The sequence below is a fragment of the Octopus sinensis genome, linkage group LG6 (genome assembly GCF_006345805.1).
Source record: "Octopus sinensis linkage group LG6, ASM634580v1, whole genome shotgun sequence".
Taxonomy (NCBI): domain Eukaryota; kingdom Metazoa; phylum Mollusca; class Cephalopoda; order Octopoda; family Octopodidae; genus Octopus; species Octopus sinensis.
In genome coordinates this window covers 93676736-93696337 of record NC_043002.1, presented here as the reverse complement: position 1 = coordinate 93696337, position 19602 = coordinate 93676736, and the positions used below count along the sequence as shown (strand labels likewise).

Sequence of the window (19602 nt, the reverse complement as noted above, 5' to 3'; positions counted from 1 at the left end):
AAAAAGGAATACCAACACACACAGCGAATATATTACAATGATCGGGCACTACATTATTGAATTATGACTACAAAATGGAATATTTACCATAAAAAAAACGAGGGCATATGGATGGCTTGTCCAGACTGATACCGAAACACTGTGAGCCATTCGAAGATACGGTCATCCTAGCTTTTAGAGCAGAAAGAGAAATAAAGAATGTAATGTGGAATGTAGTACGCGAATTACCGGTAACCCTGGAAGACATAAAGTGAAATGCGGTAAAGGACAAATTCATAACAGAAGTTAAAAGAACACTGTGGTCAGGAAAAGTAAATAGGAACAGGATTGGTGCGAAACGAAACAAAGACGTGAACCTATGCTCAATTTGTGATGGCGTACTGATGTATGCACAGAGATCAGTGATATCTGACACACTACAAAAGAAAATGTTAAGGGAATTTCATGTTGGACATCCTGGTATTTCGAGGATGAAAGCTTTAATACGTAGCTACGTGTATTGGCCAAAAATTGGAAGAAAAATCGAAAATTTAGTGAAAGGCTGTAGAGGATGTGCTCTAGCGGCAAAACTATATAGAAGATATATTCCAAAAGTAGATGTTCAGTAGTCGAGACTACACATCGATTTCGCTGGTCCCTTAAACAGTTCATACTACTTAGTGACAGTGGATAGTTTCTCTAAGTGGCCAGAAATTTGTAAGTGTAAAAACACCAACCTCCTCAACTGTGACAAATTTCTTTACATGAGCTGTTTTTACGTGAACTGGTTGGCATCCCAGACGCCATGGTGTCTGATAATGGAACGCAATTTGTCTTTTGAATTTAAAGAATTTTGTAAAACATTCGCGGTAGAACATGTAACTACGGCGCCATACGTTCAAGAGAGCCCTAAGTAAGTCGAATAAGGATGTCTCGGATGAGGTAGCTCAACAACAATTCTTAAGAGTATACCGTGTGACACCAAATCCAAATACACTAGCGGGTATGTTACCAGCAGAGCTGATATTTGCGAGGAAAATAAAATCAGTCTTTGACAAATTGCTACCTGAGCAAGAAAAGAAAAATTGCAAGGGAAAATACAAGACTTGTCAAAATTGGTGAAATGGTATTTATGAAGGCATATAAGAACGGAAAACAGAGTTGGGAAGATGGCGTGGTTACCAAACGCATAGAAAAAATGCTATCCTTGATAAAAAGTATAAAAAAAGGTGTATACAAGAGACACATGAACCAACTGAAAAAAAAGATTCATTAAGAGCGAACCGAAGAGAATGGAAGAACCAATGAAATGGTTGTATGATACTTTTGAAGTACCAACGCCACTACAAGTCATTGAACCCAGGCGCAAAAGCGTGAGAAAAAGATATACATGGGTTCCTGGAAATGGATGCCAAATAGGAAAATATTAAATGTGTGACTAAGAAAAAAACTCAAAAAGGGTGGTGGGTGATATAAAAAGTATTACTATTTAAAGAAATAAAATGACACTCCCTAAGAAAAAAGAAAAACTTAAAAGGATGTGTTGTGGGGATAATAGTAATAATGGTATACCCCTCCCACGTGACGAGTGGTATATGCTAGTTGCTATAAGTAAAGTGACGTCGGTCAGTATAGGGAGAGAGTACGAAACAGACGGTCTTTGATAGTCGTGTCTTTCCTGGTCTAACAACTATACTGCTATATCGAAGTGGGCGTTATAACAATCCGACATTAAGGATTAGAGCATTTTTATTCCATTTTCATTCAGAATAATTTACGTCCCGACTTAATTTAGGTCTACTATCATATATAATATTACCTCTCTTCTTATCCAATGAGTCTGTAACGAGGTGACATCCTGTATGCATATTATTTATTAAATGAATGATAGTAGCAAACCATTACACACGTACATTGCTGGTATGTAATTATACATTTTGGAACATATAATCATATATTTTTGTAATTATGTACTTTGAAGCGTTTCATAATGTATATCGAACCGATTTGAATGGAATAAGGCACTTTGTAATATGTAATCGTGAATATCATATGAAATTTTGGAATATGTGAAAAGGATTTTTTTTTTTAAATAATTTAACTGTGATAATCTTGTTTTGAACATTATTGTATTTTTACATGATCTGGTTGCAATAATGTACTTTGAAATTAATTAACAGCAATGTGAAAAGAATAGCGAAATTTGTGTGTGTGTGTGTGTGTGTGTCTATGCGTACATGTGTGTAATTATTTTTGTTTGATAATTCAAAAACGAGAGCAATGGAACACAGAGCGTCAAATAGGGCACATACATGTCTTATAAAATTCGAAATGTTCTCTGTATTAATTGCTAGCTTTTACAGCTAATAAACTACATGATCATTTGCAATCGATGATGACTTGGTGTAAAAATGTACCGTGTTATCCCTAATATCTATAACTGGCCATGTAGCTGTGGACAAACACGGACAGCCTTTCGACCCTACCACCTTTAATCAAGCAGAATATCAAGAATGACACGCACGAATGCAGAATAGGCTGCACCAATATTTCAATTATCTATCCCGGAAGAATGAAAGCAGAATTGATTCTGTGAGGTTTGAACAAATACGGCGACAAATTCTATCCCACGCTCTCGCATTTTGTTAGCTAAACAGCAGCAGTTATATCTCCAAAATTTGTTTAATTATCGTAAATATTTATCAAATATATACAAAGCTATTGAGGCCAAGACTAACATATAATCCTTCAAAATTTAACTCTTTGATACTGTAAGATTTATTTCTGTTGGCAAAGATACAAAAACAAGAAAAATAATTTCTAAACTGTATGTATCTCAGAGAACGATAAACATCCTAAAGTATGAAATGTGCACCACACCCTAAATTAGGGATTGCAAAATATCTACAAAATATCAACAAGAAAATATTTCCAATTCAATGCAGGAATTCTCAACGTTCTTCTGCGTCGTGACTGTAACAAACGTGACTCTTGAAACATCTTATACTTAACTATTTTGATGCTAAACCCTCGTTCTCGAGTTACAAGTATATGTACATATTTATGCCTATGTGAATATATATATATATTATATATATATATATATATATATATATATATATATACTAAAATAATAATCTATAATATAAATTGGACATGGGCGATCGTTGTATTCTTTCTTGTCTTGAGGTTAACAGCCGAACAGCTAGGTGGATTCACGTGAAAAATGGCACACATGTGGAGACGGGTGCATAGATTCGAATGCAGGTTATATTTTTTCCCTAGTCCCCATAGTTACTGAGAAAATCGATTAAAACTTTTCTAATGGAATTCCCCTCCTTCCGCCTTTAAAATAACCAGTTGCTCACACAGCCGGCATATACCATTTCGCTAGCAACAAAGGAAGTACAGGATGACAGTCGGCCAAAACTTTTGCTATGCTGTCACTCTTCTTTCACCTCTTTGTGGGGTTAATAATCTTTAGTTACAGTTTCTCATTCAAACTACATAATAGGCAGAATCGTTGGATTAAGACAGTAGGGTGTTTTTAGGGAGATTTGGCTCCTATTTCTACCAGGTCTCTACCGTGTAGAGGTCAGAACTTAATTTTCATTCATATATTTGCATTTCAAAAATTTAACATAATCTTTTCCATAAATCAACTATCATAAAAATACACTCACATGTCCATTTCATATATCTTTTTTTTCAAATTTTTACTTTCCTGTTTCGTGGGGGTGTGTATAAATATTTGTGACTATGAGTTTTTGAATATTGTGCTGAGGATGGGAAATAGGTTATTTTACTGCTTTAATCTCGAAATTGAACCAATTCACAATTGACTATGGAGTTTTATTTTGTATTTTTCATTTTCTTATCTACAAGCCATATTTTTGCAGGAGCTAAAAGCGGTTTATAACGTTTTTTGGGCGTATTCTTACATGTTGGGGCAGGGTTTTTCCTGTTCCCTTATATAATTATATAATTTATGTATATATATATATTTATATATATATATATATATATATATATATATATATATATATATATATATATATAATTATTATTTTATTTATAATTTAACTACAAGGTTTTATGGCATGTTGGCCACTTGATATAATTTTGTCTTTTTTTATATAAATATATAAAATATTTATGCTCTGGGTCGGAATTGCGTTGCTTTGAGGCTATTTCGGTTTTAAAAAATACGCGGCTGAAATGAAAAGTAAAAATTTGACTTTATTTTGAATCATAAGCGCGGGTATTTGCACATGACCGTACGAATTTGCTTCGTGGAAGGTATGTATAAATATTTGTGACTAAGTTTCTTTGAACATACACCCCACGAAATAAATTCGTACGATCAAGTGCAAATATCCACGCTTATGCTTAAAAATAAAATCAAATTTTTACTTTTCTGTTTCGTGGGGGTATGTATAAATATTTGTGACTATGAGTCTTTGAATATTGTGCTGAGGATGGGAAATAAGTTATTTTACTGCTTTAATCTCGAAATTGAACCAATACACAATTGACTGGTGTTTTATTTTGTATTTTTCATTTACCCGTCTGCAACCTGTATTTTTGCCGGAGCTAAAGGTGGTTTATAACGTTTCTTGGTGTATTCTTACAACATGTTGGAGCAGGGCTTTCCCTGTTTCCTTATATAATTATTTTAGTATAATTTAACCACAAGGTTTTATAGCATGTTGGCCACTTTATATTATCACTTACATGATTTTTATCCTTGTGTATGTATATATATATATATATATATATATATAGAGAGAGAGAGAGAGAGAGAGAGAGAGAGATGTAGTAATGCGCAGGTAAACACAATTAATTTTGATACACACACATTCATGCACATTCACACACACATACACACACATACGCATATTTACATTGAGCACTAAATATACAGAATATATGAAGAAAATATATAATTTCTTAACTCGACAGTTGTTTTACGAAGCCCTTAGTTTCCAAATAGTCATAATAATCATAATTAGCAGGTGAAATATGCAAAAATCGTGGATAGGTAACCGGTAACCAGTCACCTGAAGATATTACAGTAAGTCCGGCTCCTCTCCTCAAGAGGTGATTAGTAAATACGATTCACATAGTTGTGCTAGCAAATATAAACGGTTGAAAGGAGAGAGGGAACAGAAGGAGATCAAAGACCCAGAGTAAGAAGAAAGGAACAGAGAGAGAACAGATGAAACAGAGGGAGAAGGGGAGAAGATAAAGTTAAAACCTGACTGGCGTTAGCAAACGCCACGCGTGGTCAAATTAATCTTAAACTGGCAATAAAACAGATTAGAATATCAGTTGTCAAGGCAAAGAGGTAAGAAGAGATAAGCATTGAAATAAAGGAGTGTAGATGGGAGTCATGGAGGAGGAGAGTATGCTGAGCGAACGAAAGAATGCTTAGAGAAGAAAGTAAACTGGTACTTCAAAACTTAAATACAGATTAAAAGGAGTTAGTCGCAACTAGGAGAAATTATAAAGATTTTACATAATTAGCGAATGAAGAATAAAACTTTACACGAGGAGATTACATCAGAGAACTTATTGAGTGACGAAGTATTATAATGGTATAGGATTGCGAGCGATTCCCTGCAACATAATTTACAAACGCGATGGTTAGCGTTGTGCTCGGTAACCTCGCAAACTACATAGTGGGACAAGATATAAGGAATGTCCTGGGACTTGAGGTGGTGTATATATGTGGTTAGAAAATTTCGATGTCTTATTTTAGATTGAGCTCAGGTGAGCCCGGTAGCGACGCTTGAAATCAACGGTACCCCCACTGTATACCACATTACAGCGTTAACAAAATCTTTCCAACAGACATAGCTTCACACTAGCAGTGGGCTTCTGGTTATATCCCTATCCTATATTGATTAATACGATCGTTTGTCCTTGAGGTATAAGCAGGGGTGTTATCATTTGTAATATGTAACTGGGAGGGGAATCACCATGATCACAAGTATTACAGTTCCAAATACCAGTTTCTTCTATTGTTTCCCTGTTCTTTTCTTCTTATGTTGTAGGAATTCTTCTTCTTACCTTCTCCCAATTATCTCGTCCTGCTTTCTCTCTTCCTTCAATCATTTATATTTGCGAGCACTACTATGTGAACTGTATTTGCTAATCTTCTCTTGATGAGAGGAGCCGCACCTACTGTACTATCTCCGTGTGACTGATTATCGGTTACATGCCCATGAAGTTTTGCACATATCACCAGCAAGTTATAATTATTTTGATTATTAGTTAAGTCTGGGCTTCGTGAAACAGCTGTATGTGTAAGTATGTATAAATATGTGTATACCTGTATGTGTACGTGTGTGTGAAAAATATCAGCTGTTTGTTGAAGAACGAAACAAAGAACAAATAACTTCAGGGACGATTGTCCACACACACATAAACATATAAACAAGCACATATATACAGGGTGGCGCACGAAAAATGAGCCTGGGTTCCGTAACATAGTGTAAATGCAGAAATAAATTTACACACATGTAAAAGCACCCTCTCTTTCGTTTGCAAGTGTCATGGCGTTATTTCGACCGCTTGTAATTACTATTCAGAAGTAATTTTCTCATTTGCTCTTGTCATCAACCGTTAATTGCTGTACGCATGTAAAATGATATGGCTTCAACTTTACACTATTCAACATGACCTCCTGCTTTTGTAAGACTGCTGCGGCAGTTTAGGTGTTCACATCTTTGGACTTCGAATAATCCTTTCGCAAAAGTCATGAATAAGTTCCGGCTTTCGAATCGTAGGGTCTCTCTGTTTTGGGGCGTCGTGTACCGACCCCGTAGAAAATAGATTCAACTTCAAATTTTTTCAGCTAACTCACATATATATGAAAGTTATGAATTTTCTGTAAGAAATTATTCATAAGGAATTCTTGAAAGCGACAAAAGAACAGAACTAATAGTTTTTTATTCATATATGTATACAGGGTACCCCCCCCCACCAAAAAAAACAGGCAATTTGGTAGAGTTTATTTAATTGTTGGAAACAGAAAACAGTTGTTGTTAAAAGAAGCATTGTTAAAACAACAAAAAACACAAATGTTAGATGTAGTGTTCAAAATGCCTTCCGTGAGCAGGCGCACAACGACGTAGACGGTCTGACCAGCTTCCAGTCACTCGTTGGATAACTTCAAGTGGGATATTGTTCCAAACTTCCATCAACATAGTTTTTAAGGATTGCATGTCCGTGACCTCTCTCCTCTGTAATTAAAGTTGATGTAACAGTAAACCCCACATGGTAAAATCCATTACGTTGAAATCTGGAATTTTTGAGGGCCATTCGTTAGGTTCAATAAAGTCAGGAGTATTGGCTGTGAGCCAGGCAACAGTGTCCTTGGCTGTATAGGCCTCTGCTCCATCTTGTTGCCATGTCCATCCATCTCCTCCCATTGCTTAGTTTATGACGTGGAACATTTAGGTGCACATTTCATCTCTATACACGAGCTGATTTACTGTCTTTTTCTTTCTTCTGTACGACGGAAGATGTTCTTGCCCAACAGCATCTCCTTCAGTAAACCGCAACTCTGTTTTACCATACCAGGAGACTGCATCATAGCATATGAGTTATGGCTGTTGTTTATCAATTTCCACCAGCAGATCATTCTCAGAAATGTTTGTTTTAACCTGTACAGCACGATAAATGCGATCATTTTGGGAGTTCAAAGGTGAATGAAGACTGAAATTTGATAAATCGGAAACCACACTTCTACTTATCGTATCCTTCGAAACGATTTATCAGTGCCTGGCATTTTTGTTCTCGTGCCTTTTGATGTGCTTCAGTAAGAAAATTGCATTTAATTTTTCTATAGCACTTTAATTCGGATTGTATGTTGATACATTTTGATAACTGCTGTAGTTCTCGGTAAATTTTACGCTGACTGGAATGTCCTCTTTTGTGTCTTGGTAGTATGACAGCAAGGTCCAACACAGACCATTTGAAATTGATTGTACCAGATCCACGTTTATGAACTTTTGCAGCAGGTGACCCTTCCCTTTTAAGTATAGCTACAACATCGGTAAATTGATTTGTAGCTATCGAACTAAAGAATTCTGACAAAATGTCTAAGCATGTTTTCAGTCTCCAAGCTGGATGGTTTTTCTTTAAGAGAACAATCACCTCCTGTTGAAAATTTGGTAACTGCATCCTGGAAGAAGAAAAAAAGAAACTAGAAAATTTATATGTTCGTTCATTTGTTTTTTAGTTCATTGATAAAGTAAAATACGGTAAAATACATAATAAAATACATGTGTAAAATAATGTAAATCTAAAATTTCCTGGGGTTTTTTGTTTTTTTTTTTGTGGGGCATTCTGTAATTACTGGGTGAGAGCTAGATAAGCTCAGTATAGAAAACACATAGTAGCGCTCAGATGAATTTGAACTTAAACTCTGACCTGTACATCCGGGGTAGAGCCAGCAGCATCAGGAGTGGCTAAAAGAGAAATCCAAATCGAGCTGATATGGAAGTAATAACGCAGATAAACACATTTGATATATATAAACATACTAGCTTAAGGTAACCCGCTCTACGTGCAGGTGAGGGTGTGGTTGTTACTTTCTGTTGCTTCCTTTCTGCTTCTTATCGCCACATTCTCCCTCTTTGTTTCTCTCTCCTTTCTCTCTCACTTTCCCACTCTCTTACTCTTCTTTTCTCTCGGACTCTCCCTCGCTTTCTCTTACGCGTGCACGTAAAATCACAAAAATAATTCAAAATTACTTAAAATTTTGTGAAATTTGATACTTTTTTCTGGTATATTTTGATGGTCCATGATGCAAATGAACGCTAAAATTTTGGCCTTTAATACAATGTCATTTTTAGCCATGTCAACCTAATAATGCAAACAAAAAATAATTAAATCTAAAAATAGGGCAAAAATGTACTCTTTTTAAAAGTTGAAAAAATTTACCCCCCTTTCCAAAATCCCCCAAATTTTTACACCCACAATTAAAGATAACCGCCTCTAGCCCCTGCAGCAACACGAGAAGCCACCATTATTCAAACAGGGCAACCTGTCTATCCCATAAAACTCATTTTTCCCATATTCCTCACCATGGCAAACAAACGGTAGCCCCGAGCGACTTTCAGCCCTCCTCACACCATTGCCCACCCCATTTTACCTCCAGTGTAAATTTTGGTACCAATCCGACCCCATCTACCGCCCCTTAAACCGTTCCCATCCCAAAATGAGACAAATAATCAAGAAATCAAACAACTTTTTCGCATTCCAGCTTTATAGATATTGATGATTATATATCTATACACACATATATATATATGTATACACATTATATATATATTTATATACACATATATATATACATATATAAATTAACACAATATATCTGATTAATAATATTTGTTATGATTGTGCGGTGGTGGTGGGCGATAATAATTCACCGTTCTAAAAGACCTGTGGCAGGAATATTTAAACTTTTGCGGCTGTCAACGCTTTCTTTCTATAGATGCAGACAGGAATACAGTGAGAGAGATGGTGGAAGAAAGAGAGACAGAGACACGGCGAAGGCGGACAGGGAATGAGAGTGGAAGCTGCCAAACGTCGTTATAGAGAGAAATTGGAGGAAAGGAAGGAAAAAGAGAGATCGAGGAAGACAGGGTGATATCCGAAAGTGAGAAACGACAAAACACTTGTCAAAGTCTGGGTTTTGTTGCCCTAGTAACCACAGCTTTTGAGATAGGGTTTTCTAACCTAGTCCAGTCACTTCCTCGCCTCTTTTGACATATCCCTGTAAATTTTCGCGCCAATCCGACCCCATCTACCACTCCTTAAACCGTTCCCATCCCAAAATGAGACAAACAAGTTTTTTTGCATTTCAGCTTTATAGATATTGATTAGCACACCGGGCAAAATACTTAGCGGTATTTTGTCTGTTTTTACGTTCTGAGTTCAAATTCCGCCGAGGTCGACTTTGCCTTTCGTCCTTTCGGGGTCGATAAATTAAGTACCAGTTGCGTACTGGGTCGATCTAATCGACTGGTCCCCTACCCCAAAATTTCGGACCTTGTACCTAGAGTAGAAAAAAAATATATATATATATATACGACGAGCGTCTTTCATTTTCCGTCTACCAAATCCATTCACCAGGCTTTGGTCGGCTCGAGGCTAAAGTAGAAGACACTTGCCCAAGGTGTCACGCAGTGGGACTGAACATGGAACCATGTGATTGGTAAGCAAGCTACTTACCACAGAGCCACTCCTGCGCCTGTAAATATATATGTGTGTGTGTGTGCGTGTGTGTGTGTGTGTGTGTGTGTGCGTGTGTGTGTGTGTGTGTGTGTGTGTTAGAAAAGGCGGGTTTATGGGAATACTTTAGGTTTCATGTCCATAAAGGGCTCAGCTTTATGGCGTATCATCAGATCCCAAAACCTGCTGACTAAAAGCATCTCTATAATGTGGAGGAGGAAAGGATCCCGTTACTCAATGTCAACAAAGGTTATTGTCTCCCTTTGGCTAGCGATCGCCGATGTCAACAAAGTGGATTGTATCCCTTTGGCGATCGATCGCCAGTGACCCTATTAGCCAAAGGGAAACACACCACTTTGTTGACATCGGCGATCGATAACCAAGGGGAGACAACACCCTTTGTTAACGTTGAGTAACGGAGTCCTTTCCTCCTCCATATTCTATAAAGGCCGCTTGCTAGTGAGGCCTTTAGACAACAGGTTTTGGGATCTGATGATACACTATAAAGCTAAGCTCTTTATGGACGTGAAACTTAAGGTAACCCCATAAACCAGCCTTATCTATCTTTAATATATACTCCTCTGTAACTTAGAGTGTGCTTCTTTTTACGGATTTATGTTTATGGACGATATATATATATATATATATATATATATATATATATATAGAGAGAGAGAGAGAGAGAGGAGGCGCAATGGCCCTGACCGGGCATTGTGAGTGTTTATTGAGCGAAAACACCTAAAGCTCCACGAGTCTCCGACAGGGGTGGGATAAACCCTGCTGTACTCTTTCACCACAACTTTCTCTCACTCTTTCTTCCTGTGTCTGTTGTACCTGTATTTCAAAGGGCCAGCCTTGTCACACACTGTGTTACGCTGAATCTCCCCGAGAACTAAGTTAAGGGTGCACGTGTCTGTGGTGTGCTCAGTCACTTGCACGTTAATAAATGAGCTGCGACGTCACTGGTGCCAAGCTGTATCGGCCTTTCCCTTGGATAACATCGGTGGCATGGAGAGGGGTGGCTGGTATGAGTAGGTGACTGCTGGTCTTCCATAAACTACCTTGCCCAGACTTGTGCCTCGGATGTTAACTTTCTAGGTGCAATCCCATGGTCATTCATGACCGAAGGAGGTCACTATAGATAGATAGATAGATAGATATAGATAGATAGATAGATAGATAGATAGATAGATAGATAGATAGATAGATAGATAGATAGATAGATAGAGAGAGAGGGAGAGAGAGAGAGAGAGAGAGAGAGAGAGAGAGATGTATCTTGATGCAAAAATTATTTAGCCAATATATTCTTTCTTTCATATTCTAAGTTTATATGTGATATGTTTAAGTGTAATATGTTTAAATGGAATGTGTTGATTTGTGATATGTTTCGGAAAAATTACGCTTCTCATTTTTAATACCCTCCAGAATATTTCAAATGCTCCTGTGTCCAAATAGCCAAGTGCTCTATTGCTATACTGCTGTTCTTACTTCCCGCTATGACTGTGATTCGTATATGTTCTTTTCTAAACACGAGTTAGAAAAGAGCAGCATGGCCCAATGGTTAGGCGGTCGGAGGATTGCGGTTTCGATTCCCAGACCGGGCGTTGTGTGTGTTTATTGAGCGAAAACACCTAAAGCTCCACGAGGCTCCGGCAGGGAGTAGTGGCGACCCCTGTTGTACTCTTTCGTTCCAACTTTCTCTCACTCTTTCTTCCTGTTTCTTGTCCCCGACTTCCTACGCAACCGTTGAGCCTGGATGCGCATTCATCCATCCGTCGATGCTCTCGGTGTCGGGAGTTGACCTGCTTTCTCTTCTGCGGGTCTTACAAATAGCAAAGGACCACGTTTCGGACTTCTCCCATCTTGCGAGCTCTGGGACGAAGACCGTTCGCTCAACAGCAACAGCAACAGCAGCACCAACAGACATCTAATATCCCTACACACAAGAACTGGAAGATAATGACTGTTGGGTTAAGTTAATGCTATTTTTAGTTAATACAATCGAACCCTTGAAAGGCCAACGGTTAATGAGACAATGCAAGCGAGAAGTGTGTGCAGGCCTTAATGTATTGGTGAATATAGCATTTTGTTTCGTCCATCTGAGTTACCAATTCAAATCCCATGTGTTGAGTTTACCTTTTATCCTCCTGAGCTTAACAAAAAAAAATACATTAGTAATATACTATATATATTCTGCAGTTCAATTGATTTACTCTTTACTCTCTTTACTCTTTTACTTGTTTCAGTCATTTGACTGAGGCTATGCTGGAGCACCGCCTTTAGTCGAGGAAATCGCACCCCACCCCGGACGTATTCTTTATAAGCCTAGTACTTATTCTATCGGTCACTTTTGCCGAACACACCAGCATCGGTTGTCAAGCGATGTTGGGGGACAAACACAGACACAAACATATATACACACATACATATATATATATATCACGTGACCGACCAGGCTATCAGATGTTGCTACACATCGCTGGTGACAATGCGCTTCGCATTGTTTTAGCCTTCAAATGACGCCACCCCGCTGGCTAAGCGAGCAGGCCAACAGAAGAAAGAGTGAGAGAAAGTTGTGGCGAAAGAGTACAGCAGGGATTGCCACCACCTCCCCTGCCGGAGCCTCGTGGAGCTTTTAGGGGTTTTCGCTCAATAAACACTCACAACGCTCAATGTGGAGGCGCAATGGCCCAGTGGTTAGGGCAGCAGAATCGTGGTCGTAGGATTGCGGTATATATATATATACTCTCTCTTTTACTTGTTTCAGTCATTTGACTGCGGCCATGCTGGAGCACCGCCTTTAGTCGAGGAAATCGCACCCCACCCCGGACGTATTCTTTATAAGCCTAGTACTTATTCTATCGGTCTGTTTTGCCGAACAGTGACGGGGATGTAAACACACCAGCATCGGTTGTCAAGCAATGCTAGGGGGACAAACACAGACACACAAACATATACACACACACTTATATATATATATATACATATATACGACAGGCTTCTTTCAGTTTCCGTCTACCAAATCCACTCACAAGGCATTGGTCGGTCCGGGGCTATAGCAGAAAACACTTGCCCAAGATGCCACGCAGTGGGACTGAACCCGGAACCATGTGGTTGGTTAGCAAGCTACTTACCACACAGCCACTCATGCGCCTATATATATATATATATATATACGACGGGCTTCTTTCAGTTTCCGTTTACCAAATCCACTCACAAGGCTTTGGTCGGCCCGAGCCTATAGTAGAAGACACTTGCTCAAGGTGCCATGCAGTGGGACTGAACTCGGAACCATGTGGTTGGTAAGCAAGCTACTTACCACACAGCCACTCCTTATGTACATTATATATAAATTTATTTAAGGCATATATATAATAATGATATGACCCTAGGTTTTAAAGGGATGACCCTTGAGAAAACATACGGTGTAATCTTTATTTATAAAATGTAAATATTGGAGATTTTCTCTCATTAGAATAACACGATGTAGAGGAATGAATGACAGCTTTTTCATCGAAGAAATTTGAATCTATTGGAATGATTTTGTAAAGCGATAACCCCTGAATCGTTTGAGCGCCACGGAAGGTGCTGACGTCATGTAAGTCAAGAGCTGGTCAAACTAGTGGATTTCATACGTCCAATTTTTCACGGAAAGCTTGTACTCATGATTTCTAGGTTTATAAAACGACTGGTACTTGTGTAATCTGTGTACAACAATGATGATCGAGCAGTTAAGATTTATGACTCTTTGCACAGACACAACACAGCTGGTTTGGCACCTTATCAATTTGCTAAACTGAGGCAATCTTAAGAATGTTTATACTTCCTTATGTTTTAAGCATTCTAGACATATAAGAAGCGAGGTGCAACGCATTTATTTAACTTCGTTTTCTAACCCGATTGTTTGAATTCCTGTTTGAGATTTTAATAACAATTATCACAATAAATTTTATAAGTGAAAATCCTTCCAGATTCGAACATATGAAAATAGATAATTTACTATCCCGAAAGTTAGTGAAGCTTAACATTTTACAGAGAATTTATTTTGACTAGGTATATAATCAATTTTGAGAGTGATTATGTTTGACTAGCTAAAAAAGCAATTTTCAAGTGATTTTATTTGATAGAACGGATACTAGTATATTATTAGTTTCAAATTTTGGCACAAGGTCAGCAAATTCGAGGGAGGGGTAAGTCAGTAATATCCACCTCTGTGCTACACCTATCCAGCGGCGGAATTTGAACTGAGAACGAAAATACAAACGATATACCTATTTCTTTACTACCCACAAGAGGCTAAATCAAGAGAGGACAAACAAGGCCAGACAAACGGATTAAGTCGATTATATCGACCCCAGTGCGTAACTGGTACTTATTTAATCGACTCCGAAAGGATGAAAGGCAAAGTCGATCTCGACGGAATTTGAATTCAGAACGTAGCGGCAGACAAAATACCTATTTCTTTATTACCCACAAGGGGCTAAACATAAAGGGGACAAACAAGGACAGACATAGGTATTAAGTCGATTACATCGACCCCAGTGCGTAACTGGTACTTAATTTATCGACCCCGAAAGGATGAAAGGCAAAGTCAACCTCGGCAGAATTTGAACTCAGAATGTAGCGGCAGACGAAATACCGCTCAGCATTTCGCCCGGCGTGCTAACGTTTCTGTCAGCTCGCCGCCTTATACTATTATATCATTAACCTTTATTTTATTAAACCCGGAAATATGAAAGAAAACTTGATTTAAATTAAGAAAGAAATAGTATGAAATATACAATAAAACATAAACTTAGATTATCTCCATTGCAGATAATGAATTTATGTTTAACAAAATCGATAATCTGGTTCTATGAAAATAAAAGATACGCTTTTGATATATAAATAATTCCTAAAGAGGGCGGAGCATATAGCAGATTCATATATATATTTTTATCAAAATAAACATATTGTAGACATGGTTATTGCCGACGAGACATATGTTAGACATGACAGCAGTAAGGTGCTGAGAGGCATCACATGTATGACTAAGAAAAACACAGCCTCGTCAATGTTTATATTAAGACTCTGCATTAACAGATGCACTCTATAGGTACTTCTGGTCACAAATTATTGTATTAACATTTATTGCATTCCACGTAGATGAATACACAAAGAATTAATCAAACACTCAAGCAAACTACTTCATTACTTCTTAGCGTTTCATAAAGAAATTAGGCCTAAAAAAATTCTTTTTTTTTTCTTTTTTTTTTTTGGCAGCAAGCCTACATAAAACTGCTATTTTTACTGGGAGAGGATGCAGTTTCACTTGAAATTCTTTGGCTCAAATGCATTCCACAAAACGATTGCTTTATTTGTTCATTAATTCTTTGAGATTATTTATGACTCATGTCTTTTGAAAATTAGCATTAAAGGAGAAAGACATTTAAAATGCATACACACACACACCTATGCATACATACATATGCTTATATTTGCATATATGTATGTGTGTATATATTGTTTGTGTGTATATATATATATTATATATATATATATAATATATATATATATATATATAATATATATATATATATATATTATATATATATATATGTACACATATATATATATATACATATATATATATATATACAAACACATGCGCGCACATACATACACACATACATTCACGCAGACACACATACATGTGTATGTGTATAAACATATATATATATATATTATATATATATATAATATATATATATATATATATATATTATATATATATATATATATATACTATATATATATCATACATACACACACACATATATATATATATATTATATATATATATATATTTCTCTTTTTCTCTTTTTCTCTTTATATATATTAATATATATATATATATATAATATATATATATACATTTTAAAATGTGTATGTGTGTACTGCTTCATGTAAAATAAATAGATAGATAAATAGATAGATAGATAGATAGATAGATAGATAGATAGATAGATAGATAGATAGATAGATAGATAGATAGATATGCACGAAGCAGTTTCAAAAGCAAACAAAAATATTCAAATGATAAGAATATAATTTCTAAAGCAACTGATAGCGTAGCGTTGTATGTTTATTACTCTGTCTATTCAGACAGTTATGCTACATACTGATCGGGTTAGTGGTTGATATACAGATGGCAATATTTACTTCTTGGTTTAAATAATGAGGGGAAGAACCTAGGTAGAATTTCAAGGAAGAAATGTATCTTAGAAATAATTTTGCTTTTAAGCATCAGTCTTAAGTTACTTAACGTATGTGAAGGGCATCTGCGTTCTATAGCATATACTATTACTGCAGCTAAGTACAGTATTTTATATAACAGGATAGAATATTGGAAACAAGTACGTTTTTATTACAAAATATATAGCCCGTAGCACTTTCTTTCCTTCCAAGAACTGCATCAATTTGGAACACTAGCCAGCTCGGAACTAAAATTAATTACACTAGTTTCATCCAGGCAGCTAGAGACGTAGATCTTACTAGCAACAACAAAGACTGCACATTTTGGCTGGGAAATATAATACAAGGGTGGTAACTTTTTAATCAAATTCGTCGTATCTGTTCTCAAGGTATAAAATGTGTATTTGTGAATAGACGCATCATTATATGTGTATGTGTACCGTGAAAAGAAGCCAATTTAGAGAGGGCATACAGAAATAATCTTGCTGATGCTAAAACATGGCGCCATGATGAATTGGAGTCATCAAACACGTATAATTATACAAGTAGAAAACAATCACAATTATTTAAGCGAATAGTAACAAATGCTAAATTATTTTCATCAACAGAACCAACATACAAAAATGTTGCAGCCCAACTGTGGAATAATTCATTTAAGATGTGGAAAAAATTATATAGAGCGAACAGTAATTCATTAAAAAAAATGAATGACACAGCAATGACAGCAAATCCTATTTCCTGTCGCTAGACAAATATCACTCCGTGAAGATATAGAACAGTGTTTCCTAACGTGGGGCGAAGGAAAATTCCTCTTAATATCACATAAGTGTTTTAGCGTGGGTTGTAAAAATTCTTGAAAGTGACTTGAGCGTACACTTGTCGACCCTAAGCCTATCTTTGGACATTGAAATGAAAAAAATATCGCCGTGCAACATTTATACCTAAACCACAGGAATCGGTGTAGCTACGACCAATCAGCATGCCGAGTGAGGTATCTGTATTTGTTAGGCATTTGTTTCTGTTTCAAATCTATTGTCCAGTGTCAAGCGTTTATAAAAGCAGCAGTCGACTCCACTCACTATTGCTGATTGGTGCTTCGAGTCCCTTTCTTTCTACAAAAATCGTCATCTCCATCACTTCATCACCTTCTAGGATTTGCGTAAGCCCTTTTTAAAATAAGTAAACAAAGCAAGAAGACTCGTCGATATTCGGTGGAGTTTTTGAAGTTTGGGTTTATTCCCGATAAACCGTTACATTATAAATATCTTACACAGTTATTTTAATTTATTTCAATACTAGCAGTATCGCCCGGCGTTTCTCGGGTTTGTAAGGGACATGACTATATAAGCATTTTTAGAGATGTAAAGTATAATAGCCATCTCAATATGGCTAACCACAAAGGGGGGCGTGTTACTGTAGCTTTTTACGTTCTGAGATTTAATAAATTTTTAGAGAGTTACTTCCCTTATATATGCCAAAAATGTATTAAAAATGGGGAAAATTGATGGTAAATTATTTTTAAAATCGTAGACTCATCGCAGATGCGCGCTAATACTCAGAAGGGCTCGATATGAATCACGACTATAAGATACCCGGTTTTGGTTAAACTGCACCGCAAAATGTGGGAGTAGTTAGGAATCTAAATCGTAGGAGACAGACAGCACACAACCTCTCTTTTATATATAAAGATGACACTCTTTCAAGTGTTTAACTTAACCTGGTCGACTCTCACATAAATCAGTGAATGTTTTGTTTATTGATTTCTATATTGAAACGTGTATTTTTCAATTTATCTTAGATTGAGGTTGTTCATCAATAAGAAGCCACATGGGATGGAGAATCACTGAAGAGGTCACAGGTTGTGTGACGAAAGATTTCCAATCAAAGGACATACAATAAAAATAATGATAAATCTGAAATGAAGAACGAATATATATATATTTATCTGGAAAAAAAAAAAAAACAATTTCCATCCCGAAATATAACAATATCTATTTCAACACACGATTTCGCGTAGGAATCTTGCTAAAACTAATACATAAACATTTTTCACAAACAAAATCAGATTTCAGAACACCTTTTTGCTTGAAGAACTTGAGAAATAAAAGAAAGGCACAAAATAATACCGATCGTAGAGACACATTAGGATTCGCATAATTAATGCGTCGAAAATTGAAAAAAAAAATCAAATTAGAAATAAATATGCTGGTGTAAGCATGGCTGTGTGGTAAGAAGCTTGCTTCTAAATCACATGGTTCCGGGTTCAGTCCCACTCCGTGGTACCCTGGACAGCGTCGGGCCCGACCAAAGCCTTATGAGTGGATCTGGTAGACAGAAACTGAAAAAAAGCCCGTCATATATATATATGCATATATATTTGTGTTTGTGTCTGCGTTTGTCCCCCATCACCTCGTATTGGTGTGTTTACTTCCCCGTAACTTATCGGTTCAACAAAGAAACTGGTAGAATAAGTGCTAGGCTTTAAAAAGTCCTGGGGTCGACTAAAACCCCTCAAGGCGATGCTCCAGTATGGTCGCAGTCAAATGAGTGAAACGAGTAAAAGTATAAAAGAATACCAAGGACGGAATATATAAAAAAAACTCGATGACCGAGATTGTAAGGGGGATAACTTCGATACTTTTTGTGTTATTGAAACTACTTGTAGTAGAGATGGTCACTGAAGACTTCTCTCCCATGAGACCAATATTTGTTTCTGATATTAACAGGAAGCTAGAGCTCAGGGGAGAGGAGTTACTTGATTAAATCAACTTCAAAATTCGACTAGTATTTTAATTAATCGATCAGGGGTAAGTGATATTTGAAATACAGTGTCGTAACAAAGTGTCGTCAGTTATTTTTGCTGCCGCTCTAACGATTCATCCAATCCTCAGCCCTATATAATTGTCTATAAGATTAAAATAATCCTTTCTACAAAGCCTGAAATTTGGTGGCGGGGTGTGCAAGCTGGTATTGATTTCATCGACCCCGGAAGAATGATCGGCAAAATCGACCTCAGAGAAATTTGAACTCAGAATGTAAAAGCAAACGAAGTACTTATTTCTTTACTACCCACAAGGGTTTAAACACAGAGAGGACAAACAAGGACAGACAAACAGGTTAAGTCGATTCTTTCGACCCCAA

The 19602-nt window shown here is 36.7% G+C and overlaps 1 long non-coding RNA gene across 1 annotated transcript in view; it reads right to left on the bottom strand.

Annotated features, from left to right (window-relative positions):
• Positions 1-7482: 7482 nt before the first annotated feature.
• The window catches only part of LOC118763998, a 12750-nt gene continuing 630 nt past the window's right edge, over positions 7483-19602 (bottom strand). Inside the window, exon 2 of the long non-coding RNA XR_004999773.1 lies at positions 7483-8170. This is a non-coding gene — a long non-coding RNA (uncharacterized LOC118763998). The remainder of the gene's footprint in view (positions 8171-19602) is intronic.